General features: G+C 38.7%; 1 protein-coding gene and 1 non-coding gene across 3 annotated transcripts in view; both read left to right on the top strand.

Moving 5' to 3' along the window:
• The window catches only part of NKAIN2 (sodium/potassium transporting ATPase interacting 2), a 1,040,630-nt gene that overhangs the window by 804,538 nt on the left and 216,333 nt on the right, over window positions 1–19,759 (top strand). The gene's annotated exons all lie outside the window — the stretch shown is intronic.
• LOC143685303 (U6 spliceosomal RNA) lies at window positions 57–161 on the top strand. Its single transcript, XR_013176549.1, has one exon. It is a non-coding gene; the product is annotated as a U6 spliceosomal RNA (small nuclear RNA).

Here is a 19,759-nt window from a genome sequence, read left to right on the forward strand (position 1 = left end):
TATATATATTTGTTCACAAAAAAGTCAATTGTGATGATAAAAATATATTTATTCCAGTGCTCGCTTCGGCAGCACATATACTAAAATTGGAACGATGGAGAAGATTAGCATGGCCCCTGCACAAGGATGACATGCAAATTCATGAAGTGTTCGATATTTTTTTATTTAAAGAAGAAAGAAAAAAAAATTGCTTCTAGCCTCCTATACTCTGGAGCAGCTAGAAGGAAAAATCTGAGAGAATGGTATGGTAGCCCATGACAAACTCTGGGATCTGTCCTGTAACTACTTGTTGAAGAGTGCTTTGAAAGCTATTGTTCTTTCTTTCTTTGCTTTGTGTATATGTTCTATTATACAACAAAAATGTTTTTTAAAAATCTGCCATCGATATCTCTCCTTAGAGATGTGAGCTTTAAATCTCAAAATATTTCTGAGCTTAGATTATCTAGAGTTAAACTGCAAAGCCATTTTTCTGGAAATAGTGAAAGCAAATGACTTCCTTTGCAAGTTTTTTTTTAAAATGGGAACCCCAAACATCGGGAAAGGTGGTAGCACTTAATCTGCTTTGGCCTCCGTGATCACCTCAGTCTGCTGCTTCCCCACAGCATCTGCACCTGAGCCCTTCCATTATGTATTTTCTTAACTGTGCAAAACCCCTATCTTGCCAGTGCATGTTACCAGGTGTGTCCAATGATTGTATCTAGGATAAAGTAATAAAGGAATCTTTGCAAATTATCTTCTCTCTCAGAGGGCATTTGCAAATTGGCTGCCTTGTTGCAGTAAGTAGACAGGCAATGGAAGCACCTACTCATACATCACTTCTGAAGTGTTTCTCTTACCTTCTGAAGCCTCTTTGCTTTCCATTTTTTTCTTGAAGCCCCGACTTCCTGGCACCCTGCTTTGTACTTGTCCAGTGACATGGTCCTGCATTCCCTTATGAGCAGACATTTTCAATCTCATGACACCAGAACTACTATCCATGCCCTGAGCTGAGAAATTGCTTAGGCCTGTGAAACCTGCTTCCTAAGGAAGATTCTTTCCTCTTCTATATTAGTTTCAGTAGAATCTTGAAGTGAAGCTATGGTCAGTGTTTCTAAAGCTTGTGCTGCTTCTCTCTTACACCACTCATTTTTTTAAAATATCCTAGCCCATTGGTTCTCAAAATATGCTCCCTACACTTTCAGGAGGCATATAGGTGAAAGCTGGTTTTTTTAAAATGCTAAGACATTATTTACCTTTGTTACCATATTGAGCTGTACCTTGAACGTGAAAAGGCAATGGTGAGTTAACCTGTTGGCACCTTGACACATTTAAAGCCATTGCACTAAACTGTCCTACTAATAATTGTGCTCTTTGCCAACATACATTCAGAAAAGGAAAATAAAGTCAGTTTCTCTTAAGAATATCCTTGATCAAGCAGTAAAATTATTTTTAATAAATTTCAATCCCTGATGACACATCCCTTTAATATTTTACATGACGAAATGGGAAGTATGCAGAAAACATATCTACTGCATGCCAAGTATGATGGTTTTCTGAAAGGAAAAACATTTGTGTGATTGCGTTGTAAACTAAAGTATAGGTATTGTTTTCATAGAACATGATATTTACTTCAAAGAGCAACAGACAGATGATGGTTATACAGACTTAGATACTTGGCAGACATTTTTTTGAAAATGAGTAAAAGCGCTTGTCACTTCAAGGCAAAAAACTGACTGAATTTGTTGCCAAAGATAACACTTGAACTTTCAAGGAAAATTTAGAATTTTGGAAAACTTGTATACATCAAAGGAGCTTAATAGCTTCTAAGTATATATAAGGTCTTTTATGATGAGATTTTTGGTAATATTAGCAAGTGGGAATTTTTTTGTATTTTAGAAATTGTGTCAACATTTGAAAGATCTGCATAATTCTGTGAACCAATATTTTCTAAATTACTATTATGAGCTTACAAAATCATGCATGGGTAAAAGATCATGCAAATTGCAAGATAGACTGATGAATTATAGCATACAAAGAATGAAATGTTTACTGATAGAGTGTTGGATTCCACATTGCAAATAACATTTAAGAAGGTACTACTCATTGAATTTTATATGGCATCAAAGAAAATCCATACCTCTCATCATGTACAAAAATTAACTCAAAATGGATTGAAGACTTAAATATAAAACTTAACACTATAAAACTACTAGAAGAAAACAGGAAAAAATCTTTGCAACCTTTTATTAGGCAAAAAATTCCTATATTAGTCACTAAAAACACAATTCTTAAGAGGAACCTTCATAAATCAGATTTTGTCAAAATTAAAACCTCTGCTGTTCTCAAAACCCAGGTAAGAAAATAAAGATGATATATTTGCAAACCATTGTTCCGAAAAGGGATTTATACTCAGACTATATAAAGGATTCTCAAATCTTAATAAGAAAACAAATTCCCAATTTAAAAGAAAGTACAAAAGATTTGATCAAATACTTCACCAAAGACAATATACATGTGACAAATTAGCATATGAATGATGCGCACTATTATTAATCATTAGAAAATGCAAATTAAAACCAAAATGAGCTATCACTAAACACTTTGAATGGTTAAAGTTGTAAAAAGAAAAGAAGACGCTACAATACCAAGCAAGCAAAGCAATCGGAATGCTCATATGGTTGATAATGGGAATGCAAATGGTTCAACCACTTTGGAAGACAGTGTGGTGGTTTCTTACAAAGTTCAAAATACATTTCCCATATGATCCAGCAATCCCACTCCTCTGTATTTACACAAGTGAAATTAAAATGATGGCCAAGCAAAATTCTGAACATAAATGCTTATAGCAGCTTTATTCGTAACTATCAAAAGCTGGAAACTTCTCCTAACTCAGGAATAGATAAACGGTGGAACTCCCACACAATGGCATACTATTAAGCGATACAAAGGGATAATCTGCTGATGTATCTGAAACATAGATGACTCTTATAAGTTATTATGCCAAGTAAAAGAAGCCAGACTAAAAAAAAGATGATCCCATTTATATCATTCTATTTATACGACATTCTGGAAAAGGAAAAACTACACGGGCAGTAAACAGATTTGTGGTTGCCAAGAAGTAGAGTGGGAAGAGGGAACAAAGGAACAAAAGAGGATGGGGAGAGTGATGGAATTGTCCTACATACTGACCTTAGGGGAGGTTATCATTGTATACGTCTGTCAAAACTCAAACTCAAACTTGGTTTTGTACACCAAAAACGGTAATATTAACATATATAAATTATGCCATATTAATTGTTCCAACCCAGCTCCTGAGGGGCTTGGGTCAGGGCCACCCAAAAAGCAAAGGACACATTAGGCACAGGGTTAGACATGAATTTTAATTACGACTTAACAACAGGAGAGGATCTTCCACAGTGATGGATGGCCGTGGAAAATGGAAGTTAATGCTCTGCAAAGGGGGCAGGGGGAGGGCATGGGTTTATAAGGATGTAGGACAAGGAAATTTCATAGGGTGTGGTAAGGGTTTAGGACAAGGATGTGAGAACAGAGTTTCATCAGGGTTTATTATCGACAGTGATCAAGGGAAAGGAGTTTGAATGCCCTGTTTACGACACCGTTTACACATCCTGTCCCCGAGGAGGTCTGATGACCTTCTGTCCTCATCATGTAGGTGACTACATGCAATGACTGGCTCTCAATGTGGGGGAGTCCCAGGCCCTGGAACCCCACACTTGTTCTACTAATGATAATAATAGTAATCATAATAACAATAATAAAGAACAAAAAGATTTTTAAAGGAGATGAGGGTAAGGTAAAAGGAAGATGCAGATTCCTCCTTAATACTACTAGAGCTGATTCCAGGGAATTTAATTCATCTGTAGACAGCTTATTGAAGTTGTGGAAGGTTCAGGGCCAGTCTCCAGCCCTGAGGACACTTGTGAGGATGCAAGCTGGGCAGGCTGGTCCCAGAGAGGGCAGTGGCAGAGGCTGAACTGCTCACTCCGCCTCCACCGGGAGGAATGGAGGAGGGGTGAGAGGATGGATTGGTTTAGGGAAAAAATCCCTCCTTCTATAAAACGGGCAAGAAATCTTCCCTGCTAATATTGCCAATCAACTTTTCTTTATGAACCATTTTAAAATATTGGAATTTATAAAGCATAACTAGCAGAGTTTTTAAAAGTGCATTTGTGCAACAAGTGCTCAATCGTCCTAAATCCACTATATCTAGAAAACTCCTCTTCTTGCTAAAAATCACTACATGAGCATGCCCCATTGTTATATGTGGCTCAAATAAATTATGTAGGTTCCATAGCAATATTTACTTGACTACTTGTGATTTAAGGCTCATGATTTCTCCTACGTACACATTTTGTAGCAGCCAAAGATCATGTCTGTTTCATTATCAATGCAAAGTACCTAACACAGTTTCAGGGAGAGATAATCATTTAAAAATCGAAGCTGATTACAATAATGAAGTGGACATATAGCAATGAGTATGAATTTTCTGTAACTTCATTTTCTTCACCCATCGCATCCCTCTGATCTCAAGAATTTGCCTTTACTAAGATTCTCATATTTTAAGGAAATGTTTTATTTAGAAATATTCAAGGATGATTAGAACCTGAAAAAAAATGACCATAAGAATTTTAAAAACTGAGACTTAATAGAAGTATATTAATAATGCTGTGGTAATTAAAATAAACATATTTCCTGAAATTATTTATGTTTTCCTGGGCATCATTATTTTTGAATTTGTTCCACCAATTGCAACTGATATATCAGGTTCTAAAAACCTGTAGAACAGGTCAGCTCAACAAATGAAGCACACACACTCAATTATATATCCTGTTAATTGTGTGAGCTATGGTAAGTTATTTGGGACTTTGGATCCATATAGCCTTCTCAAAAAATAAGCCCAGAGATACTCAGCAGTGTTACCAATTTGGGATCATAATGGAGCTCTTGATTCTATTACATGCGTCACAGAGTTTTTGGTATACCCCCGGCCAAAAACTTCTTTAAAATAAGCCCTAGGAGCCACAGAGGTATTGACCATTTATCTGAAATAATATTATTTCTGTGGTTTATTCTGTTTGTGCAATCTCTGCAAAATATTTCCTATCTTTGTTTAATATAAAAATATTGTGCACAATTGGGAGGACCTACATGTGCAAACTTTTTGGGTATTTTCTTATGGTAAATAATACACTCCACATTTAAAATTAATCATTTAATTAATTATCATACTTCTTTATAATGATGCTATGTTTCTTATTCATCTTTATAGAATAGATCAATCTCTCCAGTATATAACCCTTTAAAAGCTAAATTAAAAGTTAAATACATGAATCAGAAAAATATACATTTATGTAGTTAAATAGAGCACGTTAATCTTTTACAAATCAATATAAAAGGAACAGAAATTGTGCAAAAATGCTTTAACAGAATATAGGTCATCTACAGTGTTTTCTTTTTGCTCGTTAAAGAAGAATAAACACTGAAGTATTATTTATTTTTTTTCTGCTGTTGCTGGAGAATTCAATAAAGTTTCCAGATAATTGAGCTATACTTTCAATATTCTTCAAAACTACTTATTTAATCTTACCCCTTTATGTTCTAATTTTTAGATATTATAATATCTTCCTAAATAGAAAATTTGAACACAATTTAAACTTTCTTGGTAATTTGAGATCACTGTTTAATTATTTAATACCATCATCGATCTATTATATGACTTCATATCAGGAAACATTGTTGCTGCAAACACAAGTCTTCCAGGAAAAACGGAGTGAAGCAATATTAAAGAATTTTAAAAATGCCCATTAACATGATACATCTTAATTTCAAAACATAAAAATGTGGAGGGAAAGTTCTGTCTTAGAATGAAGAAATGGTGGTGATCTTCATTCTTAAAGTGTTCCCCTGATGTACAGCACTGTTTTGGTTTTGCTTTTGGCCATTGCCTCCTTGCTGCTTGCCTGATTCCTGGTTGTCACTTCTCAACTGCATGCCCTCCAGTGGAAACTCCCAGCCACTCCCGTCTCATTTGCTGCTGCCCAGAGCTGCTGACTGTGACTTGGGCCAAATCACGAAGGAGTCAATAATTATGTGCTGAGCAATAGCAGCCAGACTCTTCCCTGAGGTCCTAGGGCTGTACTTCAGTGCTGAAGTTTGGTGACAACTGCTTCTGTGCGCAGAAGTTTTCCATCATATCTAAGGTGAAAACTATGTTTTCATGAACTAAAATTGCCAGGAACTTGCAATTTGGATGAATGGCATTAGGAATTTTGAAATGTATTTTATATAGACTACTGGAGACTTCACAAAACTGTGCTCTCAAAGCTTGAAAGAAATACATGAACTGTTGATACTATCATATAAACACTTCAGATGGACTGGAATCTCAGAGACAGGGCATGTGGGGAAGAGGCCAAAGACAGGAGGGGTGCCACCTGCACCTCATTGTCATGGACAACTGGCCTTGAGTCTCCTTGCACAGTGTCCATATCTCTGGCAGATGTTAGGGTGGTAATTTCAGGGGGTTGAGGTAGAAGAGAGTGAGACATTAATCAGAGGAGAAAGTCAAGTCTTGAGAGACTCTCAAAGTCATGAAGAGGACAATGGCATGGGTTCTCCATGCAGGACTTCAAACAGTGGCTTCACTGGTGTTCTCCAGAAACAGGCACCAATGTCCACCTACTAGTCAGACATGAAAACTCCAGAAAAACTGGCTGGGACTCCATGGGGTTCCACACTAGCTAGGTTCAAGCTGAGAATTGGAGTACCTGAGGGGAAACTTGGGAAAAGCACTGTTTTTCTAAAGGGATCAACAAGATGAGGTGGGGAATAGAGTCCTTCAGGGGGTATATGAGTTTAGGTTTTCCCTTGCATGAACGAGATATTAGATATGCCAGTAGCAGAGTTCAGTCCCAGGCATCACTGATGTACATTTTGTCAGGGACCTGATACATCTGAGCCTCAGAGTAAGGACTCTGGCACATGCCTCCCTTCTGAGGAAGTGTAAGTCTCGAAAAATAAAGAAATGACAAGCACATCATGGTATTCAAAGTCCATGAAATCACATATTGGAATGTGCCATCACTCTAAGGGAAAATAGATTTAACTGAGAATTTGTTTATAGATCAATTGTTTGCAAATCTAGACTCCTCTGGCCTGGCACAATAGACCCTTGGGAGAAGGGGGATAGAAGTGCAGAGGTGATGTGCAGTAAAAGCACAGATCTGGCTGTGTGGGAGAGGTAGGGGGAAAATCACTAAGGATAAGGAAACTAGGGATAGGCACATTCCCATTAAAAAAGGGAAAGAATGTGACGTACAGAGAGTCAATTTTCCATAGCAATTCTGAAATCCAGCTGGGTCCACGTTGCCAATTCTCCCAGAGACAGATAATGTTCCTTTATGAAGGCCTAGATCTGCTCTTTGGTGTAGTTCCCTAAGCCAATACTCTCTTAGCTCTTGGAACTGCCCCCTGGACCATTGGCTCCACCCTCAGGGAAACCTTTCTTTTCCAAAAGAAATGATTCTCAGTATTAAATAGCTTCCTCCACATGATTCCAGTCTACGGTTGGCTTCTGATATTTACCTCTAAAAAATTCCCCAAACTTTAGAGACCTGCCTAAGGTCACCTAGCTAATAAAGAGCAAAGCAAAGGTTAGATTTTGATGAATCAAATATCCATACACTTTGCACTGTACCAACCTTTCCTCTTCAAAAAACAGACCCATGATACTCAAGGTTTTGTGCTTACTCAACTTTGATGAGGATAAAGAAAGGCCACTCTAATGAGAATGTCCTTGACTATAAAAATTTGTGCTAAACTTAAAGTGTGATGGAGGTTATATTCATTAGCCTTGAGAGCAATGCAAAACAAATCAAAACAAGCAGCAACAACCAAAAATACCTTAGACACTGGCCAGCATTCAGATTTTTAGAAAATGGTTTTTGTATGAGCATATATTCATCTACTTAATATTCTTCTCTCTGTCGTTCTATCCTTATCTGTTTCATGCAAGAATGTGTTTCACTGGTGGTTTACATCAATATGTGGCTAGTGTCCATTGGGGAAATGCAGGATTGAGGGACTAGATCACTGTTTAAACCATAATAGTGTCAGTATTTTTTGCAGAATCAATTTGATTCCTAACATGTAACCATTGAAATGGTATGGACTGACTATGAAGAGAGCTAAAGTTTGCTTGAGTTATAAAGTTTTGGAAACCCTGGTTTAGAGAATTTTAAACAGATCTAATTACCTTCTCTATTCACCCAAGGTAAAAAACTGCAAATGCAATAACAATATTTCTTCACCAATATTCTAAAGTCAACTGATTAGTAATCTTAATTACATATCCAAAGTCCCTTTTTGCCATGAAAAATAAACATATTTGGGGCATCTCATCAGAATGTATAGGTCATAGACACCAACATTCTCGCCAACACAACCTCCTTTATCCTTCTGTGTCAATTTCTTCTAGCTTAAACATCTTCCCATTAGGCCTAGATGATGTGGGCTGTCATTTGAACATGCTCTGTCTCTTTGGTTTGACCTTGTTAAGTCTGAACTCTGGTTCAGTCCAATTAGCCTCATGTTCCCACATACCCATACCACTGCTGCTTTATGAAGACTGCAGAAAATTTCAGAAAAAAACTTACTCAAACTAGAGATTGGTGCATTAAAAATGCATTGCCTCTTATTTTTTCAGACTGACATTAAATGTTTCTGTCAATCTCCAATCTGCTCCAGAAGTATGCAAGCGAGTCACACATTCAGCCACATAAACCTTGTCTGGAATGGTTGAAGCAGAGTTCATTCATGAAGGTCTGGTAGAGGTGTGGCTTCTGAGGTGCCATTCACACCCCCTCCTCTTACAAGTTTCTGATCTAATTGGGATTAGACACTGAAATTAGATAGGGATGAAAAACAGGTTTTAGTTTTAAGAAGATGAATCAAAAATATGGTGATGACCACAGCTGGTATTGGGTTTTCTCATCAAATCAGCATTAGGAATGAGGCTGAGAAAAATTAATCTAACAAAGATTAATAGAAAATTCAGAGATATCAAGATAAAAGAGTTGAAAAAAGGAGATAATGGTTTAGCAGTTTTCAAATGGGGCAGAAGCTTCTATTAGAATAAGGACTGAAGTGTGTTTTGTGGATTAGATCATAATTTGGTCAATGGTTTTAGGGATATTTCCAGGTAGTCAGAGGGTTAGATGCCAGGTTTAGGCATGCGAAGATCTGAATCAGAAAAGAGGGCGTGAGAGAGTGAGGAGGTTAAGAGAGGAATGAGAGAAAGGTGAATGTGGTGAGAAAAGAATGTGAAGTGCTCATTAGGATCATCATCATGATTTTTTTTTTTTTTTTTTTTTTTTTAAGAAAGGGAAACATTTTTAAACATTTTCTTGTTTTATTATATTTTGTTTGTTTGTTTGTTTTTTACATGGGCTGGGGCCGGGAATCGAACCGGGGTCCTCCGGCACGGCAGGCAAGCACTCTTGCCCGCTGAGCCACCGCGGCCCGCCCATCATCATGATTTTAATGGAGGAACTTCTGTGTACTGATCTGCAGAGGAGAAAGCGGAGAGTGGGAGACTTTGGGGATAGAAAAGAGGACAGAGAAGACTGATTTAGCAAGATCTCTTGGAGCACGAGGAAAGGGAGACCAGTTACAGTGCACAGGAAGATGGGTGCCTCCTCTTCCTGGCACAGGAGGGGGTGTAAAGACAGATGCAGCAGCACCCTAAATGGTGTGGCTAAGTTAGAAATTTGAGGTAATTTACCCTTGATGGGCTCAGTGAAGTGGGAGTCAAAGCCAGGCAAAAAGTGGTTGTGCTGGAAGTCTAAAGAAAAATCTAAAAGCTTAAAATAAAAGCAGAACACAAGGTAGAGCTGTCTAAGTTTAAAGAAGGAGATTTTGGGCCACCCTAAGGACCCAACAGATACGCGAAACCACTTATTTTCATACATTTGGTTTTTATTCGGTAAAATAAAATAAGACTCTTTCTTCTTACTGCTGCCATTAGCGATCAGAGCTTCTTGTCTAGATTCTAGCCTCCATGATTTCCCCCACTGCTGGGCCACACACGTTTAATCCCCAGTCTCCTAAGACTGGACTCTGTAGCCATCCTCCTAGCCCTGGGCCCACTTTGAGGTTCCAGATTTGAACAACTGTTTTATGAGCAAACGATCACCTGGTTTGATGAACCACCATGGTGTCTTCAGATGTCTCAAGGAACTTTGTGGAATTATTTTTTCCCCAATATAATGCTCAATTAACTGCAGCTTAACATGCATGCTTTTGTGAAAGGGAATGGAACCTAAAAGCAGAATTAAGCATTAATAGGGAATTCAATGTCCTATAAAACTATCCTCTTTTTGGTAACAGAACTTTGTGATTGATTATTGAGATCTTTCCACACACCAGAGATATTGATTGGTACAAAATTCCAACCAGAGACCTCATTTCCCAGAGAAGAACAATGTTACTGAATTCTCTGGTGCTGATGTCACAGGCCTATTTCTTTGTGGATGGTGCCCGGGTTCCCAGCAATGAGCCGCACGTGGATTTGATAGAATTGATTATCACCGATTTAAAGGGGAAGCTGGTAGTATGAAGAGTTCTCCATGTGGGAGAGTGCGTTATTCATGAAGAGTGATTTGCTTTCCACATTACCACCCAGGTGACTGGACTAGTAGTTTTTCTTGATAAACGTAGTGAATGGAAACCCCAAGAGAATTATCAGAAATATCAGGAAAGGTCAACGCCTCTGCCTTCCAGCAGGTGTCTGCTTAGTGACTGGCTCTGATGACTTCCCCAGGGAGTACGTGAACGCAGGGGAGAGCATTGGACAGAGCTGGTGCAATAGAAAAGCCAATGGGGAGGGCATCAACAATTGCCCCCCTATAGTCCCCACTACCCCGTGTATAGCGGAGGTCACTATTGCCGTCCTTGTGCAGAATTGTGTTGTGTGGATGAGATTAAAAGTTATAGCTTGTAGAGTGTGGAGAAGGGCTCCCATATCAAAAGAATATTGTGTGTTCTCCAGGCAGTGGTTGGCTGCTAGATGTGGCTAAGGGTCAGAAAGGACAAGCAATGCTAAGGAGACTTGCTTGAGACTGAGTGCCCTCGGCAGCAGAGAGCCTTGAGGTCTCCACCGGGTCACAGCAAGTCCATACACAGCAACAGAGAATAGCAAAGCAGACCAACAGAAGAGGCTTTGCCCTGTTCAGTTTTATAAAGAGTGGCTCTTTTTTCTTTCTTCTCCCCATTCCAATACCAGAAATTTAAAAACGAACAGAGTTTATGTTCATAATTAGATTAAAACTCTTTGAATGGCTAACAATGACTGAAAGCTTATATAATCAGGCCAAGATATTAAGTGAGCCATGCACACTTTGGGACTCAGTTATACTAAGAATTATTTGATGTTTATCTGAAAGTCAAATGTAAATGGTCATCCTCTATTTTATCTGACAACCCTGCTGCCTTTCACTGTCCCAAATGAGCAATAATTTGAGTTAGGAAATTAGGTGGGCATGCTGATCACATTCCTTTGACACAATATATACCTCCCCTTCTGTTGGATAATATGAAGAATAAATTGTACTTGTTTCATTTGATGCAGTGGAAAAGCACTAAGCATATTGGCCACTAATGCATATTTTGAATATTAGCATCTTGAAAAAAGTTAGAGGGTTATTTAATTCTCTCCACCTTTAAGCCACCCCTAGAATTCTAAGGGACTGTCCATATCCAGACTTCCAGTTCAGAGTGAAATAATACAGTTGAAATTCTGTCTTCCTCTAACCCCAAACAAAAAATGTGAGCTCATAAGATCAAAGAATTTTAGAGCTATAGGGGATATTCAGGATCATAATTTGATTAAAATGACTTTTATGCTTTTAAATGAAAAATTGCCGGTTTAAAAGAAGAGAAAGTATTTAGATGATCTCTCAACTCTGATTCCTGACATTCATATAGAGCGGCACGTCTAAGTCTCACTATGAAGCAGCTATTAACTGTGCTGTCAAGTACGACTTTTTAAACCTGTCAAACAGCCATTAGTTTTCCTTTCTTAAAACATCTAACTTTGAAGCTGTCTAACCTTTCCTGAGAAAATTCAAAGTGTAAGTTCATTTTATGAAAAATTACATAGTTGGAGTGATTTCTTCCTTAAAAAGTACTTCTGAGAAACTACATTTTGAAACCGTTTTAATTATTACATTTCCGGGAAAATACAACTTGTGAATCTTGCTGATTTGAACTCTATGTTTATGAGCCATAACTCCCTAAATAATTGGATTTTTAAATTTTTAATTGCAGTCTTTTTTATTTCATAAGAAATCAAGAACATAAAACTTCTTTGGCCTTATCATGGCTCAAAAGAAGTCTCAGCTCTGCATCACTTTATGAATTCATTAATGTTCAAAGTACCAGTAGGTTTAAAGCTCAAGAGACACATGGTCTTCGTTGGCATCTTTTCTCATCACAGTCAGTATCTTCTTTCTTGAACAATGATTCTTGAGGAGGAGTGAAGAAAGAATAATGAATCAGAGAGGAGTCTTAAAGTTTCTTCTCAGATGTGGCATATGTCACTTCCTGTCATGGTCCATTGCCTTAATCAGGACCTGAGCAAACCTGACACCAGTGGGGCTGGAAGTATACTCCTTCCGCGGAGGTGAGTGCCAAGGAGAGCCCACTAGAGCACAATAGAAAGGTGCAGTGAATATTAAAAATAATAATAATACAATTTACAGGAAATTAATGTCCATAGCAGTTAAGAGACCAAACCAAGTGACAAGGTTCACAGTTTGGTTGTCAACCCAGCCATAAGAATACAGCCTCCTGATATGAGTTCCTGGATTCTTCTGTTCTTTTTTACTTGCTTCTCTGTCATGGATAAACACATACAGGCTCTTAAATACAACAGCTTCACTAATTTCTTCCTTGGAGTATTTTCCCTATTTCTTTGTTCAGGATGAGGGTGCATCGATTATTTCTAGAATCAGGTTAAGGGGCTAATATCCAAATTCATGGGGCAGTAAAAGATGAGAGTTGCACAAACCTGTTCTTCTTCAGACATCCTAATGTCTTAGGTGGTTCTTTCAAGAACCTGGAAGTCCATCACAGCCTTCTGCCAAGCAGATACCTCTTCTTGGAAAACCTTGCAATTTCTTCCTATCTTTGGCTCCTCACCAACCCCCCACCGTCCTGTAAGTTTAGTTTCACTTCACATTTTTTTGGTCTTAATGTGGATAACATTGAAAAATTCAAACTTGAGAAAGAAGGTGATTAGGAGGGAAAAAAAATTAAGGGTGAATCAGGTAAAATAATTTGGTGCATGAAAGGTAAGAACTGATTTTGAACCTTGAGATTCTTAGTAAGAAAAAAGAAACCACTTACAGCTGAAATGAGTGTGAATTTGAGCAAACACTTATCATTGGAGCAAAGTATTATAGTTCCATTTGTTTCTTCCCTTAGCCCATCTATGGGATTCTACAAAAATCTCCTGCTGAAAAAGAGTGCACAGTACTGCAGCTCAAGAGAGTCAGAAGTTACTTTTAATCAATGTGTGAGGCCAGAGCCACAGCTATGGACCTTATCACCCGAGCACCCTTCAGAGCTGAGCAGCTCTTAAGATGGTGGATAGTCCTTGGGCAAGGGCTAGAAAATAAGAAAAGATAGAGTAGTTGAAATGTCATTTTTATAAAAGGTGCTCTTTGCTCTTTGAATATCATTGAATGGCTAAAAAATGATCCACAATGTGTCAAGTAGCTTTCTTTTTCCAGCCAAAAAGAAGCACAGTTGGGCATAACAGAGCACATCTCCCCCTCCTGTTCTTTCAGCCCTGCATGACCAAGGGTGATGATGAGTGACATCCTGGGGGTATGACAAAATAGAGCAAAAGGTTCTGGAATAGATGAGGCATGCTCGATATTGCCAGAGGCTCCATCTAAATCAAAAGTGATACAGAGCATCAAGGGGTCTGGGAGCATATCTTTTCAAATCTGTGCTCGCTGAGGTTTCCAGGGCTCCCAAATGGATTTAATTATCTTGGGGAAAATACGTGAAAGCAGAAGTCTGGGCCATTTTTCTCTGAGTGAGAAGGCTGGTAAAGTGATTAAAGAAGAGTGTTAATATTCACTTCTGCAATCCAAGCAGCGGCAATGTGACAGCCCACCGCCACTGCTGCTCTGGCTGTCACTTACCGGAATATGTTGGTAGGTGACTGCTTATGGACACCCTCAAATACACTGAATGCTTAAAGGTCAGCATCCAGCTCAGTTCTAAATGCCATCCCTATATGTAGCTACTTCAAGTGGAAACAACAATTTTTCAGAGAACCCATAAAAACATCTGAAACCAACAGCATATTTACACGTTCTTATAATGTCAAAATAATCAGTCAACTTGATGGAATCTAAAGGAAATTTATTTTTGATTCATGATTTATATCATATTAAATACTTTTATTTAGCAGTGAGCTACCCCAGAAACTTACTAAGAACATTTATTTTTAGAAATTCAAGTTTACAATTCATCTTTCTTATTCTCATTTTTTATGCTTGGTCCTTTACAAGAAGATAATCTACTTTGAAATCATTTCAGTGTTTAAGGAATCCTTGAGGAGGGGCTAATGGAATCCAGAGTTTCCCAGTTTATACGTCAAATATTTGATCATTTGGATTTTTCTAATCACAGGATATTTTGATTGTTTTCATTTAATCTTTATTTTAATTTTCCACTGGGAAAAATCATGTGAATCCACTGAAATAATAAATCAGTTATAATTTTTCTGGAAAGCAAACAGTTTCAGAATTGAAATCTGACTTTGGTTGGAAAGTAGGAGGTATTTTCTCAGTTTTGACCCGAAATAGTTGGGGGAAGAGGGGTACAACAACAGTATCCTGCATTTAATAAACCCTCTCTGTATTTTTCTTAATGGAATCAATGAAGAATTAGAACTATCAGACAAAATGTGATCTAGATAAAATCTCCCAATGGCATAATTGCTGGCTTATAAACTACACACTGGACACCTTGACTCTGATGCAGATGATGTTTCTTGAGTCCCTAGTAAGTTCCATTTTGAAGGTACAAATCATTATCATATAGTTAGGAAGGTTAATTTTATGGGTCTCAGTTTATACAAGAGGAATAAGAAGAAATTTAAGTCACTCTGATCAATTCAAGCTCTATGCATAATGCTCTGTCAATATACCCACCATGAGACACCTCGAATTGAATGCTAATCCTTCCATTTTCAAAAGGTTACATGGCATGTTAGCTTCATGACTTCTATCAGAGCCAATGGGAGTTCCACCATTACCATGCTTTGGAAAGCATGCCCTCTAATGCTATTGATTTTGATCTTTTGAACTCAAGCACTGATGCTTGTGTCCATTGACAACTCCCCTGCAACGTTCTTTCAGGATTCTGTGCTACTGAAGTGCTGTATTAAAGAGTAAGTTCCCTTTTCAAATTAATCAGCTTCCCTAGCTGATACAAGTGTTTTGTTTTCTCTTTAACAGTCTTAGAAATGCCACATACAAAGTTTATGTCCCAGAATTTGTGCTTACAGTTCAGAAATTCTTGTCATGAGTTATGCAGAGGTAAATGGGAGGCCCAGCCCAGGAAAACAGGAGCCATTGTGACATGGTCACATTTTCATGTTAGGAAGTACAGTGTGTCTAAAGAATGGCTATTTGATAGGAAATGTGAAGGGCAGGGCAAGACTGGAGCAGAGGAACAGTTAGAAGGATGCTTAAGATAGCCAGGTCACAGACAGTGGCAGCATGAACCATGCAATAGGCAATAGAAATGTAGAGAAAATGAATGGATTTCAGTGATACTTTGGCTGTAGCGTTGACATGGAATGGGCTTGGAAAGCAGCAGTGTTGTAGCATTGACATGGAATGGGCTTGGAATGAAGAGTGTGCCATTATTAGACAGAGAATGGGGATTGGTGGGATTTATAGCAAACTGGAGAGCCCAACCATTGAGGACAATTGCAACTCGGTTTCAGCCACTTTTTCCCAGGCAGGAATTTAGAACCAGTATTATGTGTCATTCCAATTTAAAAACTAATTGTACATTTGGATATTGATGTGAATCTAAGAATTTTAGGTATTATGTCCATGGGAGCAGGCAACATAGAACATGTTTAAAGGCTAAATCTGCTCCATGGGCTGCCATTTGGGTCTACCTTTATTCTTAGCAAATGCTTAGGACTCAATAAATTTGAATGGATGCTTGATGGATGGATGAATAAAGGAATGAATGGAGTAGAGTGGCTGTAAGATTTCCTGTGGTATCAGTTATTTGTAATTTTAAGCTACGCTTACATTAGTATATGTTTCACTCTAATTGTGTGCAAGAAAAAAATCCATGTTTGATAGTCCAAATGACCTAAAAATTGTCTTTGCATTAATATTGTATTTGTAATTTATATTTAAGATCTTTTTATCCTGGTTCATTTATATGGTTTTCTGTTTATAGCATGTAAATGATGATTATTTGACAAGTGAAACCAAAGTTATCTTAGAGAAATAAATTTTTTTACAATATATCATATGCCATTTTTGGATAAAATCTGAGGACTGAAAGAAATGCATAGCTAAATAATTCTACATAAAATATAAGTATAAAATTCAGGTGGGGGAAAAAACAGGACAAAGAAAGAAAAGATATTAGAAGGAGGAAAAGCTAAGAAAGGGACTAGAAACTATGATGGTGAAGGATTTTTTTTTTGCCTTTATTTTCTCCAAGTACTCTTTTGTTCTGCTCTTAACACACTTCTTCAGATACCCTGGTATTATTGATCCACATTTCCTTTTTCTAATATATGCATCTGTGGTAGGTTGTATTATCTACCCCAAGGAAACATATTCTTAATCCGTGTTTCTATAGGTATGGACTCATGTGTAAATAGGACCTTTTGAGGAGATTATTTTTAGTTATGCTATAGTCCAACTGAATTAGGATATGCCTTGACCCATCTTAATGGATGTATTGGTTAGGGTTCCCTAGAGAAACAAAATCAACAGGAAATGTTCATAAATATAAAATTTATAAAATTGTCTCACATAACTATGGGAACATAGAGCCCAAAATTTGTAGGGTAGGCTGTGAAGCTGATGATTCCGATGGAGGGTCGGGATGAACTCCACCAGCCAAAGCAGGAAGAGAACTTGTCTCTTCTGAATCCTCCTTAAAAGGCTTCCAGTGATTAGATAAGCATCACTCATTGCAAAAGACACTCCCCTTGGCTGATTACAAATGGAATCAGCTATGGATTCAGCCGATGTGATCCTGATTTAATTCTATGAAATGTCCTCATAGCAACAGACAGGCCAGCACTTGCCCAACCAGACAAACAGGTATCACCACTTGGCCAGATTGACACATGAACCTGACCATGACAGTCCACCCGTTGCCAACTTGGCAGCTATATACAACACCTTAAACCTTACCTAATTTCTAAATAAAAACAATAAAAGGCACATTTTTTTCTTTCACCTAACAATACACAACTGTCCTGCATGTAACTGGAAACACATTAAATCTCTCCAGAATAGGGTGCAAGTCCTTGGGTAATATTCATTCTTAAACTTGATATCTTATAACTTAAATGGTATAACATGAACAAAACAGCATTATAGTCCTCATTTCTGTAACTGGCTATGTGGTCAAAGTTCATATTTATCACTACCTTCTTCCACTGCCCATTCCATGTTCTCTTTACCCTCAGCAAGCACTTCAGCTGGCCATGGTTCTTTGCCTGTTAGGGTGACCCACACCTTCATTCCTGAAGTTTCAGAGCCATTGATAGTCCTGCCTGGATTGGGTTGTTGCTGTTTTCCATTGGTTTTAATCACAGGGCATGGTAGTACTAAAAGATGCCCTAGAGGATCTCCTGTATTTGGGGAAAACGCTTCTTTACCTCCAGTGTGTAGTCGTAGTCCTATTTCCCCCTGATAGTCAGGGTTAATCCCTCCAGTTAATAATGTAATCCCCTTCTTGACTTGTTGATCCAGGGGTATGAGTAGCCCAAAGTGGCCAGGTGGCAGTCTTAGATTCCAGTTCAATGGAATCATTATTGTTTCTCCTGGTGGAAGCACTCCCCCTTCTGGAACTAAAACCTGTAGACCAGAAGAGCTCAGAGTCACAGGAAAAGGAAGCAAAAATTATCCTAGTGGATCACTAGGGGTAATAGTGAGTGGTGCCACTCCCATTTCCACCCCTTGATTCCTGGACCCATGGATCCTGGCTATGGGAGAAACAGCACCATAGAGCAGATACTGATTCAGAGCATACACAGCTTCCTGGAGAATATTATCCCAGCCCTTCAAGGTATTGCCACCTAGTTGGCACAATAATTGAGTTTTCAAAAGGCCATTCCACTGTTCTATCAATCCAGCTGCTTCTGGATGATGGGGAATATGGTAAGACCAGAGAATTCCATGACCATGTACCCATTCCCACACTGCATTTGCTATGAAGTGTGTTCCTTGGTAAGAAGCAATGCTGTGTTGAATACAATGACGATGGATAAGGCATTCTGTAGGCCCATGGATGGTAGTTTTGGAAGAAGCATTGCATGCAGGGAAAGCAAGCCCATATGCAGAGTATGTCTATTCCAGTTAGAACATGTAGCTGCCCCTTCCATAAAGGGAGTGGTCCAATGCAATCAGCCTGCCACATGTAGCTGGCTGGTCACCTCGGGGAATGGTGCCATATTGGGGGCTGAGTGTGTGTCTCTGCTACAGGCAGACTGGACACTCAGCAGTGGCTGTAGTCAGGTCAGCCTTGATGAGTGGAAGTCCATGTTGCTAAGCCCATGCATAACCTCCATCCCTACCACCATGACCACTTTGTTCATGACCCCATTGGGCAATGATAGGAGTTATTGGGGAAAGAGGCTGATTGGTATCCAGAAAATGGGTCATCTTATCCACTTGATTATTAAAACCTTCTTCAACTGAAGTCACCCTTTGCTGCACATTCACATGGGACACAAATATCTTCACGTTTTTAGCCCACTGAGAAAAGTCTATCCACATACCTCTTCCCCAGACCTCTTTGTCACCAATTTTCCAATTATGGTCTTTCCAAGTCCCTGACCAGCCAGCCAAGCCATTAGCAACACCCATGAGTCAGTATCTAAATGAACCTCTGGCCAGTTCTCCTTCCAAGCAAAATGAACAACCAGGTGCACTGCTCAAAATTCTGCTCACTGGGAGGAGAAGAATTTCCCCTCACCACTGTCCTTCAAGGACACCCCAGAAAGGGTTTGTAGTGCTTCAGCTGTCCACTTTGGGGCGGTATCTGCATATTGTGCTGAACCATCTGTAAACCAGGCCTAAGTTTTCTCTTCCTCAGGGAATTCACTGTAAGGAACTCTCCAGAAGTCCATAGCTCTGGTCTGGGAAAGAGAAGTTAATGTGGCAGGAGTGGAGATCATAGTCATTTGGGCTACTTCCTCATGTAAGTTACTTGTGCCTTCAGGACCTGCTCTGGCCCTATCTCATATATACCATTTCCATTTTATGATAGAGTGCTGCTGCACACACCCAACTTTATGGCTTGGTGGGTCAGACAACACCCAGTTCATGATAGGCAACTCAGGTCTCATGGTAACTTTGTGGCCCAAGGTTAAGCGTTCAGTCTCTACTAAGGCCCAGTAGCAGGCCAAAAGCTGTTTCTCAAAAGGAGAGTAGTTACCTGCCACAGATGGTAAGGCTTTGCTCCAAAATAC

This window comes from Tamandua tetradactyla, chromosome 5, assembly GCF_023851605.1.
Source record: "Tamandua tetradactyla isolate mTamTet1 chromosome 5, mTamTet1.pri, whole genome shotgun sequence".
In the NCBI taxonomy this organism is placed as follows: domain Eukaryota; kingdom Metazoa; phylum Chordata; class Mammalia; order Pilosa; family Myrmecophagidae; genus Tamandua; species Tamandua tetradactyla.